Here is a 17,500-nt window from a genome sequence, read left to right on the forward strand (position 1 = left end):
AGGGAATAGGGTGCCAGTGTAGGGAATAGGGTGCCAGTGTAGGGAATAGGGTGCCAGTGTAGGGAATAGGGTGCCAGTGTAGGGAATAGGGTGCCAGTGTAGGGAATAGGGTGCCAGTGTAGGGAATAGGGTGCCAGTGTAGAGAATAGGGTGCCAGTGTAGAGAATAGGGTGACATTTGGGATTCACACTGTGTGTTGTTTATTTGAATAAGACTCCTCTGATATGCAAATGTTTAATGGATGGTTTGAATATATTTTGAAAATTCTATTTTAATAGTTAGAACTCTGGCACTAACAATAACAGCCAAGGAATCAATTATTTCCCACACAGTTTTATGGCTGTGGAGAGTGAAATGAGTATACACCCAACTCATCTAATTATGAGAACACATGCACTCAGTACATTTTCACACTGATATCGTAATGCATATTGAAATAGACAATTAGGAGAACGAGAGGGGGGAGATGGAGAGAGAAAGAGAGAGAGACAGAGGGAGAGAGAGAGAGAGACAGAGAGACAGAGAGAGACAGTGAGAGACAGAGAGAGAGAGAGTGAGAGAGAGAGAGAAAGAAATGTGCTGAGAGAGAATGTAAGTGGACAGAGGCATGAGAGACAGAGGTGAATCACTAAAACAATACAGAAATACACTACGGAAAAAGAAGGAACAGCATGTCAGAAATCAGCTCAATGTAATTGAAGAATCCATAGACTCTAACCACTTCTGGGAAAATTGGAAAACACTAAACAAACAACAACACAAATAATTATCTATCCAAAATGGAGATGTATGGGTAAACCACTTCTCCAATCTTTTTGGCTCTATAACAAAGAATAAAGAGCAAAAACATATACATGATTAAATACAGATCTTAGAATCAACTATTAAAGACTACCAGAACCCACTGGATTCTCCAATTACATTGAATGAGTTACAGGACAAAATAAAAACCCTCCAACCCAAAAAGGCCTGTGGTGTTGATGGTATCCTCAATGAAATGATCAAATATACAGACAACAAATTCCAATTGGCTATACTAAAACTCTATAACATCATCCTTAGCTCTGGCATCTTGCCCAATATTTGGAACCAAGGACTGATCACCCCAATCCACAAAAATGGAGACAAATTTGACCCCAATAACTACCGTGGAATATGCGTCAACAGTAACCTTGGGAAAATCCTCTGCATTATCATTAACATCAGACTCGTACACTTCCTCAATGAAAACAATGTACTGAGCAAATGTCAAATTGGCTTTTTACCAAATTACCATACAACAGACCATGTATTCACCCTGCACACCCTAATTGACAACCAAACAAACCAAAACAAAGGCAAAGTCTTCTCATGCTTTGTTGATTTCAAAAAAGCCTTCGACTCAATTTGGCATGAGGGTCTGCTATACAAACTGATGGAAAGTGGTGTTGGGGGTAAAACATACGACATCATAAAATCCATGTACACAAACAACAAGTGTGCGGTTAAAATTGGCAAAAACACACACATTTCTTCACACAGGGTCGTGGGGTTAGACAGGGATGCAGCTTAAGCCCCACCCTCTTCAACATATATATCAACGAATTGTCGCGGGCACTAGAAAAGTCTGCAGCACCCGGCCTCACCCTACTAGAATCCGAAGTCAAATGTCTACGGTTTGCTGATGATCTGGTGCTTCTGTCACCAACCAAGGAGGGGCTACAGCAGCACCTAGATCTTCTGCACAGATTCTGTCAGACCTGGGCCCTGACAGTAAATCTCAGTAAGACCAAAATAATGGTGTTCCAAAAAGGTCCAGTCACCAGGACCACAAATACACATTCCATCTAGACACTGTTGCCCTAGAGCACACAAAAAACTATACATACCTTGGCCTAAACATCAGCGCCACAGGTAACTTCCACAAAGCTGTGAACGATCTGAGAGACAAGGCAAGAAGGGCATTCTATGCCATCAAAAGGAACATAAATTTCAACATAAAAATTAGGATTTGGCTAAAAATACTTGAATCAGTCATAGAGCCCATTGCCCTTTATGGTTGTGAGGTCTGGGGTCCGCTCACCAATCAAGACTTCACAAAATGGGACAAACACCAAATTGAGACTCTGCATGCAGAATTCTGCAAAAATATCCTCAGTGTACAACGTAGAACACCAAATAATGCATGCAGAGCAGAATTAGGCCGATACCCACTAATTATCAAAATGCAGAAAAGAGCCGTTAAATTCTATAACCACCTAAAAGGAAGCGATTCCTAAACCTTCCACAACAAAGCCATCACCTACAGAGAGATGAACCTGGAGAAGAGTCCTCTAAGCAAGCTGGTCCTGGGGCTCTGTTCACAAACACAAACACACCCTACAGAGCCCCAGGACAGCAGCACAATTAGACCCAACCAAATTATGAGAAAACAAAAAGATAATTACTTGACACATTGGAAAGAATTAACAAAAAAACAGAGCAAACAAGAATGAATTTTGGCCCTATACAGAGAGTACACAGCGGCAGAATACCTGACCACTGTGACTGACCCAAAATTAAGGAAAGCTTTGACTATGTACAGACTCAGCGAGCATAGCCTTGCTATTGAGAAAGGCTGCCGTAGGCAGACATGGCTCTCAAGAGAAGACAGGCTATGTGCTCACTGCCCACAAAATGAGGTGGAAACTGAGCTGCACTTCCTAACCTCCTGCCCAATGTATGACCATATTAGAGAGACATATTTCCCTCAGATTACACAGATCCACAAAGAATTCGAAAACAAATCCAATTTTGAAAAACTCCCATATCTACTGGGTGAAATTCCACAGTGTGCCATCACAGCAGCAAGATTTGTGACCTGTTGCCACGAGAAAAGGGAAACCAGTGAAGAACAAACACCATTGTAAATACAACCCATATCTATGCTTATTTATTTTATCTTGTGTCCTTTAAACATTTGTACATTGTTAAAACACTGTATATATATAAGATGACATTTGTAAATGTCTTTATTGTTTTGAAACTTCTGTATGTGTGATGTTTACTGTTAATTTTTATTGTTTATTTCACTTTATATATTCACTTTATATATTATCTACCTTACTTGCTTTGGCAATGTTAACACATGTTTCCCATGCCAATAAAGCCCTTGAATTGAATTGAATTGAGAGACACACAGAGAGAGAGAGAGAGAGAGAGAGAGAGAGAGAGAGAGAGAGAGAGAGCATGTGCTGAGAGGGAATGTAAGTGGACAGAGGCATGAGAGACAGAGAGGGACACAGAGAGACACAGAGAGACACAGAGAGACAGAGAGAGAGCGAGAGAGAGAGAGACAAAGAGCATGTGCTGAGAGAGAATGTAAGTGGACAGAGGCATAGATAGAAAAAAATATGCCCATATGACGCAAACCCAGCTGTAATAACTATAGTCAACGACAATAATACCATCCCTCTATTTCTCTTTCTCTTCACCCACCATTTGCTAAAGTACAAAACACTGGGGCTTAAACACTTAAAACAGAATGGAACATTGTGGTGCGATCTACGATGGAGCTGAACGATCAACGATCAACCCATGGAACATTTAGAACGGAACATGTTTTACCAACATTCTGTTTATTAAGTTCTAGAATGATCAACAGCCTTCTGTTCTAGACCACACGGATCAGGGGTCAAGGACTCATCCTCTGCCCATCAAATTTTTAATCGGGGATGTAGTGTGCGTCCCAAACGGTATTGTAAAGTACTTTAAGTAGAAATACTTTAAAGTATTACTTAAGTAGTTTTGGGGGTTATCTGTACTTTACTATTTATATGTTTTACAACTTTTACTTTTACTTCACTACATTTCTAAAGAAAATAATGTACTTTTTTTCTCCTTGACACCCAAAAGTACTCGTTGTGTTTTGAATTCTTAGCAGGACAGGAAAATGGTTCAATTCACACACGTATAAGACGTGGTCATCCCTTCTGCCTCTGATCTGATCTGATCTGATCTGGCGGACTCAATAAACACAAATGCATCATTTGTAAATGATGTCTGAGTGTTGGAGTGTGCACCTGGCTAACCGAAAAATGTAAAAACATGAAAATGGTGCGGTCTGCTTTCCTTAATATAATGAATTAAAATGTACTTATACTTTTACTTTTATTTTTGATACTTAAGTACATTTAGAACGAAATACTTTTACTCAAGTTTTTACTGGGTGACTTCCACTTTTACTTGAGTAACTTTCCATTAAGGTATCAATACTTTTACTCAAGTATGATGATTTTACCCAAGTATGACAATGGGTAGTTTTTCCACCACTGGTCCCAAATGGCACCCTAGTCCGTATATAGTGCACTACTTTGGACCCCAAATGGCACCCTAGTCCCTATATAGTGCACTACTTTTGACCCCAAATGGCACCCTAGTCCCTACATAGTGCACTACTTTTGGCCCCAAATGGCACCCTAGTCCCTATATAGTGCACTACTTTTGGCCCCAAATGGCACCCTAGTCCCTATATAGTGCACTACTTTGACCCCAAATGGCACCCTAGTCCCTATATAGTGCACTACTTTTGACCCCAAATGGCACCCTGTTCCCTATATAGTGCACTACTTTTGACCCCAAATGGCACCCTAGTCCCTATATAGTGCACTACGTTTGACCCCAAATGGCACCCTAGTCCCTATATAGTGCACTACTTTTGACCCCAAATGGCACCCTGTTCCGTATATAGTGCACTACTTTTGACCCCAAATGGCACCCTAGTCCCTATATAGTGCACTACTTTTGTCCCCAAATGGCACCCTAGTCCCTATATAGTGCACTACTTTGACCCCAAATGGCACCCTAGTCCCTATATAGTGCACTACTTTTGGCCCCAAATGGCACCCTAGTCCCTATATAGTGCACTACTTTTGACTAGCGCCATGGTGACAATTAGGATGCAACTGTACACTCCAGTTAAACATCACCATGTGGAGGGTAATTAATCATCCAAATAGAAGACCATTTGGTGAATCTGAGAGGGACTGTGTGTCACAAATTGCACCCTATTCCCCTACGGGCCCTGGCCATAGTCCTGCATTGCTGGAGCTCAGACCTCAAGAGTTTCATTTTTACCTTGTAATTACATCTGCAACCCTGTACATATTAAACTAATATAGTCTAATCAAAAGTAGTGTATAGGGAACAGGGTGCCATTTGGGGTCAAAAGTAGTGCACTATCTAGGGAACAGGGTGTCATTTGGGGTCAAAAGTAGTGCACTATCTAGGGAACAGGGTGTCATTTTGGGGCACAAAGACGGAGAGATGTCCCTTCACATTCCCATATTTTTAATAGTCAATCACTGGACGTTTAAGAGACAAAATCATTTGATGTTTGAAAGTGGTGGCTGTTTCTGTCTGTTTGCATATGGGTGTGTTTTTAATTGATACAAGAGAAACACACTCCAGTTTCCCAATAGCATCTGAATGTATTCTAACTGGAGAGACAGAGAGAGAGACAGATAAAGACAGATAGAGGGAGACAGAGAGAGAGAGCGAGAGAGAGACAGAAAGACAGATAAAGAACGATAGAGAGAGACTGAGAGAGAGAGAGATACAGAGACAGAGAGTGAGAGAGAGCGACAGATAAAGACAGATAGAGGGAGACTGAGAGAGAGAGAGAGAGAGAGCGAGAGCGAGACAGACAGAGAGCGAGAGAGAGACAGAGAGAGAGAGATACAGAGAGACAGAGAGAGAGAGAGACAGAGAGACAGAGAGAGAGAGAGAGACAGAGAGACAGAGAGAGAGACAGACAGAGAGAGAGACAGACAGAGAGAGAGACAGAGAGAGAGACAGATAAAGAACGATAGAGAGAGACAGAGACAGATAGAGAGAGACAGAGAGAGACAGAGAGACAGATAAAGAACGATAGAGAGAGACAGAGACAGAGACTGAAAGAGAGAGTGTGAGTGTCTCTACAGTGAAGTGACCTTTAACAGGGAGTGTAATTATATCCTACAGTAGATCATATCTGGCTGAGCATAATAACCTAGAGACATCCATACAGTCTGCTATGTGTACATTGTATCGGATAATCCAGGAGACCAGATCCCTCCTGCTGACATGTCCAGTCACTGTTCACCTCTCTCTCTCAATTCAATTTAATTGAATTCAAGGAGCTTTATTGACATGGGAAACATATGTTAACACATATGGAATCATGTAGTAACCAAAAAAGTGTTAATCAAAGTAGCCACCCTTTGCGTTGATGAAAGCTTTGCACACTCTTGACATTCTCTCAACCAGCTACATGAGGTAGTCACCTGGAATGCATTTCAATTAACAGGGGTGCCTCCTTAAAAGTTAATTAGTGGAATTGCTTTCCTTCTTAATGCTTTGAAAAAAAGGTAGGGGTGTTATACAGAAGATAGTCCTGTTTGATAAAAGACCAAGTCCATATTATGGCAAGAACAGCTCAAATAAGCAAAGATAAATGACAGTCCATCATTACTTTAAGACATGAAGGTCAGTCAATCTGGAACATTTCAAGAAAGTTTCTTCAAGTTTAGTCTCAAAAACCATCAAGCACTATGATAAAACTGGCTTTCATGAGGACCGCCACAGGAAAGGAATACCCAGAGTTCCCTCTGCTGCAGAGGATAAGTTCATTAGAGTTAACTGCACCTCAGATTGAAGCCCAAATAAATGCTTCACAGAGTTCAAGTAACAGGCACATCTCAACATCAACTGTTCAAAGGAGACTGTGTGAATCAGGCCTTCATGGTCGAATTGCTGCAAAGAAACCACTACGAAAGGACACCAATAAGAAGAAGAGACTTGCTTGGGCCAAAGAACACACCCTATGGGACTCCCAATCACAGCCGGTTGTGATACAGCCTGGAATCAAACCAGGGTCTGTAGTGACACCTCTAGCTCTGAGATGCTGCGCCACTCAGCAGACTCCAAGATTCACCAGGTGAATCCAGGTGAAAGCTATGATCCCTTATTGATGTCACCTGTTAAATCCTCTTCAATCAGTGGAGATGAAGAAGAGGAGACGGGTTAAAGAACGATTTTTAAGCCTTTTGAGACAATTGAGACATGGATTGTGTATGGGTGTGATGTGATTCAGAAGCTAAATAAACAAAACAAAATATTTAAGTGCCTTTGAACAAGGTATGGTAGTAGGTGCCAGTCTCACCGGTTTGAGTGTGTCAAGAACTGCAACGCTGCTGGGTATTTCACGCTCAACAGTTTCCTCTGAGTGGTCCACTACGCCAAGGACATCCAGCCAATTTGACACAACTGTGGGAAGCGTTGGAGTCGACATGGGCCAGCATCCCTGTGGAACACCTTGTAAAGTCCATGCCCTGATGAGTTGAGGCTGTTCTGAGGGGAAAGGGGGTACAACTAAATATTTGAAAGGTTTTCCTAATGTTTTGTTCACTCCGTGTGTATATCTGTGTGTGCTGACTGAGGCAGTACTTTATCCATGGGAGAGTTGTGTGCTCTGGTCAGTCACCCCCAAGACTGAGCTTCCTGTGAAGGTATCAAATCAAATCAAATCAAATTTTAAAGGTAAATGTTTCTGTGAATGTAAAGGTTTCTGTGAAGGTAAGTGTTTCTGTGAAGGTAAAGGTTTCTGTGAAGGTAAGTGTTTCTGTGAAGGTAAAGGTTTCTGTGAAGGTAAAGGTTTCTGTGAAGGTAAGTGTTTCTGTGAAGGTAAATGTTTCTGTGAATGTAAAGGTTTCTGTGAAGGTAAGTGTTTCTGTGACCCCAAAGGTTAAGGCTTGTTTATTTCCCAACACAGAGACACAGAGGGATTATCATCTAGTCAGACAAACAGGGATTATACCTAGATTATTAGACCATTTCACCAAGCAACACGAACACACATGTACTGGCAGGAACACACACAGGAACTGGCAGGAACACACACAGGAACTGGCAGGAACACACACAGGAACTGGCAGGAACACACACATGTACTGGCAGGAACACACACATGCTACCATACACTCTCACTGTGTGATGCACACATGAATGCACACGCACACACACACACACACACACACACACACACACACACACACACACACACACACACACACACACACACACACACACACACACACACACACACACACACACACACACACACACACACACACACACGTCACACATATTTCCTCACACAGCACTGAGCAAACCGTTGGAGGAGAGATTTTGGAAGACAACATGTCCAGATTCTTTAGACACTATTTCATCTCAGAGCAGGATGATATCTATTCTCGTTCTTCACTAACATCTTTTATGTCCTATCATCTTCCTACCACCTCTTCACCCTCTTCCTCCTTTCTACATCTCCTCTTTCTCATCGCCATATCTTCTCCACCTCCCCCTCCTCTTCCCCCATTTTCCTCGTCTTCCCTTCTCCTCCTTTTCTTTCTTCATCCCATGACCTCTTTAGTCCCACCCCACCTTTCTCCTCCCCCTCTACCGCTCCATTCCCCCTACACTCTCCCTCTACTCCCAGAAGACAATGGCACCACTCCCTCTACTCTCCCAAACACTGACAACACTCCCTCTACTCCCCCAAACACTGACAACACTCCCTCTACTCCCAGAAAACAATGGCACCACTCAATCTACTCTCCCAAACACTGACAACACTCCCTCTACTCTCCCAAACACTAAGAAAACACTCCCTCTACTCCCCCAAACACTGACAACACTCCCTCTACTCTCCCAAACACTGACAACACTCCTTCTACTCCCCCAAACACTGACAAAACTCCCTCTACTCCCCCAAACACTGACAACACTCCCTCTACTCCCAGAAAACAATGGCACCACTCCCTCTACTCTCCCAAACACTGACAACACTCCCTCTACTCCCCCAAACACTGACAACACTCCCTCTACTCCCCCAAACACTGACAACACTCCTTCTACTCCCCCAAACACTGACAACACTCCCTCTACTCTCCCAAACACTGACAACACTCCCTCTACTCCCCCAAACACTGACAACACTCCCTCTACTCTCCCAAACACTGACAACACTCCCTCTACTCTCCCAAACACTGACAACACTCCTTCTACTCCCCCAAACACTGACAAAACTCCCTCTACTCTCCCAAACACTGACAACACTCCCTCTACTCCCCCAAACACTGACAACTCTCCCTCTACTCTCCCAAACACTGACAACACTCCTTCTACTCCCCCAAACACTGACAAAACTCCCTCTACTCTCCCAAACACTGACAACACTCCTTCTACTCCCCCAAACACTGACAAAACTCCCTCTACTCTCCCAAACACTGATAACACTCCCTCTACTCCCCCAAACACTGACAACACTCCCTCTACTCTCCCAAACACTGACAACACTCCCTCTACTCTCCCAAACACTGACAACCCTCCTTCTACTCCCCCAAACACTGACAAAACTCCCTCTACTCTCCCAAACACTGACAACACTCCCTCTACTCTCCCAAACACTGACAACACTCCATCTACTCCCCCAAACACTGACAAAACTCTCTCTACTCTCCCAAACACTGACAACACTCATTCTACTCTCCCAAACACTGACAAAACTCCCTCTACTCTCCCAAACACTGACAACACTCCCTCTACTCCCCCAAACACTGACCACACTCCCTCTACTCCCCCAAACACTGACAACACTCCCTCTACTCCCCCAAACCCTGACAACACTCCTTCTACTCCCCCAAACACTGACAACACTCCCTCTACTCTACCAAACACTGACAACACTCCCTCTACTCTCCCAAACACTGACAACACTCCCTCTACTCCCCCAAACACTGACAACACTCCCTCTACTCTCCCAAACACTGACAACACTCCCTCTACTCTCCCAAACACTGACAACACTCCCTCTACTCTCCCAAACACTGACAACACTCCCTCTACTCTACCAAACACTGACAACACTCCCTCTACTCTCCCAAAATACTGACAACACTTCCTCTACTCTCCCAAACACTGACAACACTCCCTCTACTCTCCGAATTTGCTGCCTCTTCAATCTTTCTCCCCATGAGTTCAGTTCCCTCCTTGTTCCCCTCCTCTTCCCCCTAAAATGCCTGCAACGCCCCTCATTGGCTCACACCACTATAACCACAACTGGCACCAACCCCCTGAGCTGAAAGCTAGAACCCTTAATTGAAGCAATTACAAAGTGTTCCCCCCCCACCTCTGTTCTGGTAAAAAGCTGAGGGATGGGCCTGGAGAAATGTAACCACTCTCAGATTCATACACAGAGCTACCGCCACAAGGACTGACTGTTATTGTCTGTACGTTTATTTATGTGTAACTCTGTGTTGTTGTTGCACACTGCTTTGCTTTATCTTGGCCAGGTCACAGTTGTAAATGAGAACTGGTTCTCAACTGGCCTCACCTGGTTAAATTAAGGTGAAATAAAATGTTTTAATAAAAATCAATGATATTCAAATTTGTGTTTTAATCATGTTTTTAAGGCTATACATTGTTTGTTTACATTTACATTGTTTACAAATATTGGGGTAACAGTAACAGTAACAGTAACAGTAACAGTAACAGTAGCAGTAACAGTAACAGTAGTAGTAGCAGTAACAGTAGTAACAGTAGCAGTAGTAGTAACAGTAACAGTAGCAGTAACAGTAGCAGTAGTAGTAACAGTAACAGTAGTAACAGTAGCAGTAGCAGTAACAGTAGTAGTAACAGTAGTAGTAACAGTAGTAGTAGCAGTAACAGTAGCAGTAACAGTAACAGTAGTAGTAGGAGTAGCAGTAACAGTAGTAGTAACAGTAACAGTAACAGTAACAGTAGTAGTAACAGTAACAGTAACAGTAGCAGTAACAGTAACAGTAACAGTAGTAGTAACAGTAACAGTAACAGTAACAGTAGTAGTAACAGTAACAGTAACAGTAGTAGTAACAGTAACAGTAACAGTAGCAGTAACAGTAGCAGTAACAGTAGCAGTAACAGTAGAAGTAACAGTAACAGTAACAGTAACAGTAGTAGTAACAGTAACAGTAACAGTAGCAGTAACAGTAGTAGTAACAGTAACAGTAACAGTAACAGTAACAGTAACAGTAACAGTAACAGTAGTAGTAACAGTAACAGTAACAGTAACAGTAGTAGTAACAGTAACAGTAACAGTAGTAGTAACAGTAACAGTAACAGTAGCAGTAACAGTAGCAGTAACAGTAGCAGTAACAGTAGTAGTAACAGTAACAGTAGCAGTAACAGTAACAGTAACAGTAGTAGTAACAGTAACAGTAACAGTAGCAGTAACAGTAGTAGTAACAGTAACAGTAACAGTAACAGTAACAGTAGTAGTAACAGTAACAGTAACAGTAACAGTAACAGTAGTAGTAACAGTAACAGTAACAGTAGCAGTAACAGTAGTAGTAACAGTAACAGTAACAGTAACAGTAACAGTAACAGTAGTAGTAGCAGTAACAGTAACAGTAGCAGTAACAGTAACAGTAACAGTAGTAGTAACAGTAACAGTAGCAGTAACAGTAGCAGTAACAGTAGCAGTAACAGTAACAGTAACAGTAGTAGTAACAGTAGCAGTAACAGTAACAGTAGTAGTAACAGTAGCAGTAACAGTAACAGTAACAGTAACAGTAGCAGTAGCAGTAACAGTAACAGTAACAGTAGCAGTAACAGTAACAGTAACAGTAGCAGTAACAGTAACAGTAACAGTAGTAGTAACAGTAGCAGTAACAGTAACAGTAACAGTAACAGTAGTAGTAACAGTAGTAACAGTAGCAGTAACAGTAGCAGTAACAGTAGCAGTAACAGTAACAGTAACAGTAACAGTAGTAGTAACAGTAGTAACAGTAGCAGTAACAGTAGCAGTAGCAGTAACAGTAACAGTAACAGTAGTAGTAACAGTAGTAACAGTAGCAGTAACAGTAGCAGTAACAGTAGTAGTAACAGTAGTAACAGTAGCAGTAACAGTAGCAGTAGCAGTAACAGTAACAGTAGCAACAGTAACAGTAGTAGTAACAGTAACAGTAGCAGTAACAGTAGTAACAGTAACAGTAGTAGTAACAGTAACAGTAGCAGTAGCAGTAACAGTAGTAACAGTAACAGTAGCAGTAACAGTAGTAACAGTAACAGTAACAGTAGCAGTAGCAGTAACAGTAACAGTAACAGTAGTAGTAACAGTAGTAGTAACAGTAACAGTAACAGTAGCAACAGTAGTAACAGTAGCAGTAGCAGTAGCAACAGTAGTAACAGTAGCAGTAACAGTAGTAGTAACAGTAACAGTAACAGTAACAGTAGTAGTAACAGTAACAGTAACAGTAGTAGTAACAGTAGTAGTAACAGTAACAGTAACAGTAACAGTAGCAGTAACAGTAACAGTAGCAGTAACAGTAGTAGTAACAGTAACAGTAACAGTAGCAGTAACAGTAACAGTAGCAGTAACAGTAGCAGTAACAGTAGTAGTAGTAACAGTAACAGTAGCAGTAGCAGTAACAGTAACAGTAACAGTAGTAGTAACAGTAGTAGTAACAGTAACAGTAACAGTAGCAACAGTAGTAACAGTAGCAGTAGCAGTAGCAACAGTAGTAACAGTAGCAGTAACAGTAGTAGTAACAGTAACAGTAACAGTAACAGTAGTAGTAACAGTAACAGTAACAGTAACAGTAACAGTAGTAGTAACAGTAACAGTAACAGTAACAGTAGCAGTAACAGTAACAGTAACAGTAACAGTAGCAGTAGCAGTAACAGTAGCAGTAGCAGTAACAGTAGCAGTAGCAGTAAAATAAGTAGTAACAGTAACAGTAACAGTAACAGTAACAGTAGCAGTAGCAGTAGCAGTAACAGTAGCAGTAACAGTAGTAGTAGTAACAGTAACAGTAACAGTAACAGTAGCATTAGCAGTAACAGTAACAGTAGCAGTAGTAGTAGTAACAGTAACAGTAGCAGTAGTAGTAGTAACAGTAACAGTAACAGTAACAGTAGTAGTAACAGTAACAGTAGCAGTAACAGTAACAGTAACAGTAACAGTAACAGTAACCGTAACAGTAGCAGTAACAGTAACAGTAGTAACAGTAGCAGTAAGAGTAACAGTAACAGTAACAGTAACAGTAGTAACAGTAACAGAAACAGTAACAGTAACAGTAACAGTAGTAACAGTAGCAGTAACAGTAACAGTAACAGTAGTAACAGTAACAGTAACAGTAACAGTAGTAACAGTAGCAGTAGCAGTAACAGTAGCAGTAGCAGTAACAGTAGCAGTAGCAGTAACAGTAGCAGCAGCAGTAACAGTAGCAGTAGCAGCAGCAGTAACAGTAGCAGTAGCAGCAGCAGTAACAGTAACAGTAGCAGTAGCAGTAACAGTAACAGTAACAGTAACAGTAGCAGTAACAGTAACAGTAACAGTAGCAGTAACAGTAGCAGTAACAGTAACAGTAACAGCAGCAGTAACAGTAACAGTAACAGCAGTAACAGTAGCAGTAGCAGTAACAGTAGCAGTAGCAGTAACAGTAGCAGTAGCAGTAACAGTAGCAGTAACAGTTACAGTAGCAGTAGCAGTTACAGTTGCAGTAACAATAGCAGTAGCAGTAAAAGTAATAGTAGCAGTAACAGTAGCAGTTACAGTAGCAGTAGCAGTAACAGTTACAGTAGCAGTAACAGTAGCAGTTGCAGTAACAATAGCAGTAGCAGTAACAGTAACAGTAGTAACAGTAGCAGTTACAGTAGCAGTAACAGTAACAGTAGCAGTAACAGTAACAGTAACAGTAGTAACAGTAGCAGTAGCAGTAACAGTAGCAGTAGCAGTAACAGCAGCAGCAGCAGTAACAGTAGCAGTAACAGTAGCAGTAGCAGTAGCAGTAACAGTAACAGTAGTAACAGTAGCAGTAGCAGTAGCAGTAGTAGTAACAGTAGCAGTAACAGTAGCAGTAGCAGTAGCAGTAACAGTAACAGTAACAGTAACAGTAACAGTAGCAGTGGCAGTAGCAGTAGCAGTAGCAGTAACAGTAACAGTAGTAGTAGTAGCAGTAACAGTAGTAGTAACAGTAGTAGTAACAGTAACAGTAGCAGTAGCAGTAGCAGTAACAGTAGCAGTAGCAGTAACAGTAGCAGTAGCAGTAACAGTAACAGTAGCAGTAACAGTAGCAGTAGTAGTAACAGTAACAGTAGTAGTAACAGTAACAGTAACAGTAACAGTAACAGTAGTAGTAACAGTAACAGTAACAGTAACAGTAACAGTAACAGTAGCAGTAGTAGTAGTAGTAACAGTAACAGTAGTAGTAACAGTAACTGTAACAGTAACAGTGACAGTAGCAGTAGTAGTAGTAGTAACAGTAACAGTAGTAGTAACAGTAACAGTAACAGTAACAGTAACAGTAGCAGTAGCAGTAACAGTAACAGTAACAGTAGCAGTAACAGTAACAGTAACAGTAGTAACAGTAGCAGTAGCAGTAACAGTAGCAGTAGCAGTAACAGTAGCAGTAACAGTAGCAGTAGCAGTAGCAGTAACAGTAGCAGTAACAGTAGCAGTAACAGTAGCAGTAGCAGTAACAGTAACAGTAACAGTAGTAACAGTAGCAGTAACAGTAGTAGTAGCAGTAACAGTAGCAGTAGCAGTAACAGTAGTAGTAGCAGTAACAGTAGCAGTAGCAGTAACAGTAACAGTAGCAGTAACAGTAGCAGTAACAGTAGTAGTAACAGTAACAGTAACAGTAGTAGTAACAGTAACAGTAGTAGTAACAGTAACAGTAACAGTAACAGTAACAGTGACAGTAGTAGTAACAGTAACAGTAACAGTAACAGTAACAGTAGCAGTAGCAGTAGTAGTAGTAGTAACAGTAGCAGTAGTAGTAACAGTAACTGTAACAGTAACAGTGACAGTAGTAGTAACAGTAACAGTAACAGTAACAGTAACAGTAGTAGTAACAGTAACATTAACAGTAGTAGTAACAGTAACAGTAACAGTAACAGTAACAGTAGTAGTAACAGTAACAGTAACAGTAACAGTAACAGTAGTAGTAACAGTAACAGTAACAGTAACAGTAGTAGTAACAGTAACAGTAACAGTAGTAGTAACAGTAACAGTAACAGTAACAGTAACAGTAGTAGTAACAGTAACAGTAACAGTAACAGTAGCAGTAGCAGTAACAGTAACAGTAACAGTAACAGTAGTAGTAACAGTAGTAGTAACAGTAACAGTAACAGTAGCAGTAGCAGTAACAGTAACAGTAGCAGTAACAGTAGTAGTAACAGTAGCAGTAACAGTCACAGTAACAGTAGCAGTAGCAGTAACAGTAACAGTAACAGTAACAGTAACAGTAACAGTAACAGTAGTAGTAACAGTAGTAGTAACAGTAACAGTACCAGTAACAGTAACAGTAGTAGTAACAGTAGCAGTAACAGTCACAGTAACAGTAGCAGTAGTAGTAACAGTAGTAACAGTCGCAGTAACAGTAGCAGTAGCAGTAGCAGTAACAGTAACAGTAACAGTAACAGTAACAGTAGCAGTAACAGTAGTAGTAACAGTAACAGTAACAGTAACAGTAACAGTAACAGTAGTAGTAACAGTAACAGTAACAGTAACAGTAACAGTAACAGTAACAGTAGTAACAGTAACAGTAACAGTAACAGTAACAGTAACAGTAACAGTAGCAGTAACAGTCACAGTAACAGTAGTAGTAACAGTAGCAGTAACAGTAACAGTAACAGTAGCAGTAACAGTAGCAGTAGCAGTAGCAGTAACAGTAACAGTAGCAGTAACAGTAACAGTAACAGTAGTAGTAGTAGTAACAGTAGCAGTAGCAGTAACAGTAGCAGTAACAGTAACAGTAGTAGTAGCAGTAACAGTAACAGTAACAGTAACAGTAACAGTAGTAGTAGCAGTAACAGTAACAGTAACAGTAACAGTAACAGTAGTAGTAACAGTAACAGTAACAGTAACAGTAGCAGTAACAGTAACAGTAACAGTAACAGTAACAGTAACAGTAGCAGTAACAGTAACAGTAACAGTAGTAGTAACAGTAACAGTAACAGTAACAGTAACAGTAACCGTAGCAGTAACAGTAACAGTAACAGTAGTAGTAACAGTAACAGTAGCAACAGTAACAGTAACAGTAACAGTAGCAGTAACAGTAACAGTAACAGTAACAGTAACAGTAGCAGTAACAGTAACAGTAGCAGTAGTAGTAACAGTAACAGTAGCAACAGTAGCAGTAACAGTAACAGTAGCAGTAACAGTCACAGTAGTAGTAACAGTAACAGTAACAGTAACAGTAACAGTAACAGTAACAGTAACAGTAGCAGTAACAGTAACAGTAACAGTAACAGTAACAGTAGCAGTAACAGTAACAGTAGCAGTAGCAGTAACAGTAACAGTAACAGTAACAGTAACAGTAGCAGTAACAGTAACAGTAACAGTAGTAGCAACAGTAACAGTACAGTAACAGTAGCAGTAACAGTAACAGTAACAGTAGCAGTAACAGTCACAGTAGTAGTAACAGTAACAGTAACAGTAACAGTAACAGTAATATATATATATATATATATATATATATACATAAACTCAGCTAAAAAAGAAACATCCTCACTGTCAACTGGGTTTTATTTTCAGCAAACTGAACATGTGTAAATATTTGTATGAACATAACAAGATTCAACAGACAGACATAAACTGAACAAGTTCCACAGACATGTGACTAACAGAAATGAAATAATGTGACCCTGAACAAAGGGGGGGTTCAAAATCAAAAGTAACAGTCAGTATCTGGTGTGGCCACCAGCTGCATTAAGTACTGCTGTGCATCTCTTCCTCATGGACTGCACCAGATTTGCCAGTTCTTGCTGTGAGATTTTACCCCACTCTTCCACCAAGGCACATGCAAGTTCCCGGGCATTTCTGGGGGAATGGCCCTAGCCCTCACCCTCCGATCCAACAGGTCCCAGAGGTGCTCAATGGGATTAGGATCCGGGCACTTCGCTGGCCATGGCAGAACACTGGCATTCCTGTCTTGCAAGAAATCACGCACAGAACGAGCAGTACGGCTGGTGGCGGAGGGTCATGTCAGGATGAGCCTGCAGGAAGGGTACCACATGAGGGAGGAGGATGTCTTCCCTGTAACGCACAGTGTTGAGATTGCCTGCAATGACAACAAGCTCAGTCTGATGATGCTGTGACACACCGCCCCAGACCATGATGGACCCTCCATCTCCAAATCGATCCTGCTCCAGAGTACAGGCCTCGGTGTAACGCTCATTCATTGGCCAATGAACGCGAATCTGATGATCACTCCAGGTGAGACAAACCGCAACTCGTCAGAGAAGAGCACTGTTTTCCAGTCCTGTATGGTCCAGCGACGGTGGGTTTGTGCCCATTGGTGCAAGCCCTCAGTCCAGCCTCTCTTGGCCTATTGTGGACAGACTGAGCACTGATGGAGGGATTGTGCAATCCTCGTGTAACTCAGGCAGTTGTTGCCATTCTGTACCTGTCCTGCAATTGTGATGTTCGGATGTACCAATCCTGTGCAGGTGTTGTTAC

At 41.5% G+C, this 17,500-nt stretch overlaps 1 protein-coding gene across 1 annotated transcript in view; it reads right to left on the bottom strand.

The window, feature by feature from the left end:
• The window catches only part of LOC135551682 (hippocalcin-like protein 1), an 89,594-nt gene that overhangs the window by 60,253 nt on the left and 11,841 nt on the right, over positions 1 to 17,500 (bottom strand). The gene's annotated exons all lie outside the window — the stretch shown is intronic.

This window comes from Oncorhynchus masou, chromosome 13 (genome assembly GCF_036934945.1).
Source record: "Oncorhynchus masou masou isolate Uvic2021 chromosome 13, UVic_Omas_1.1, whole genome shotgun sequence".
Classification (NCBI taxonomy): domain Eukaryota; kingdom Metazoa; phylum Chordata; class Actinopteri; order Salmoniformes; family Salmonidae; genus Oncorhynchus; species Oncorhynchus masou.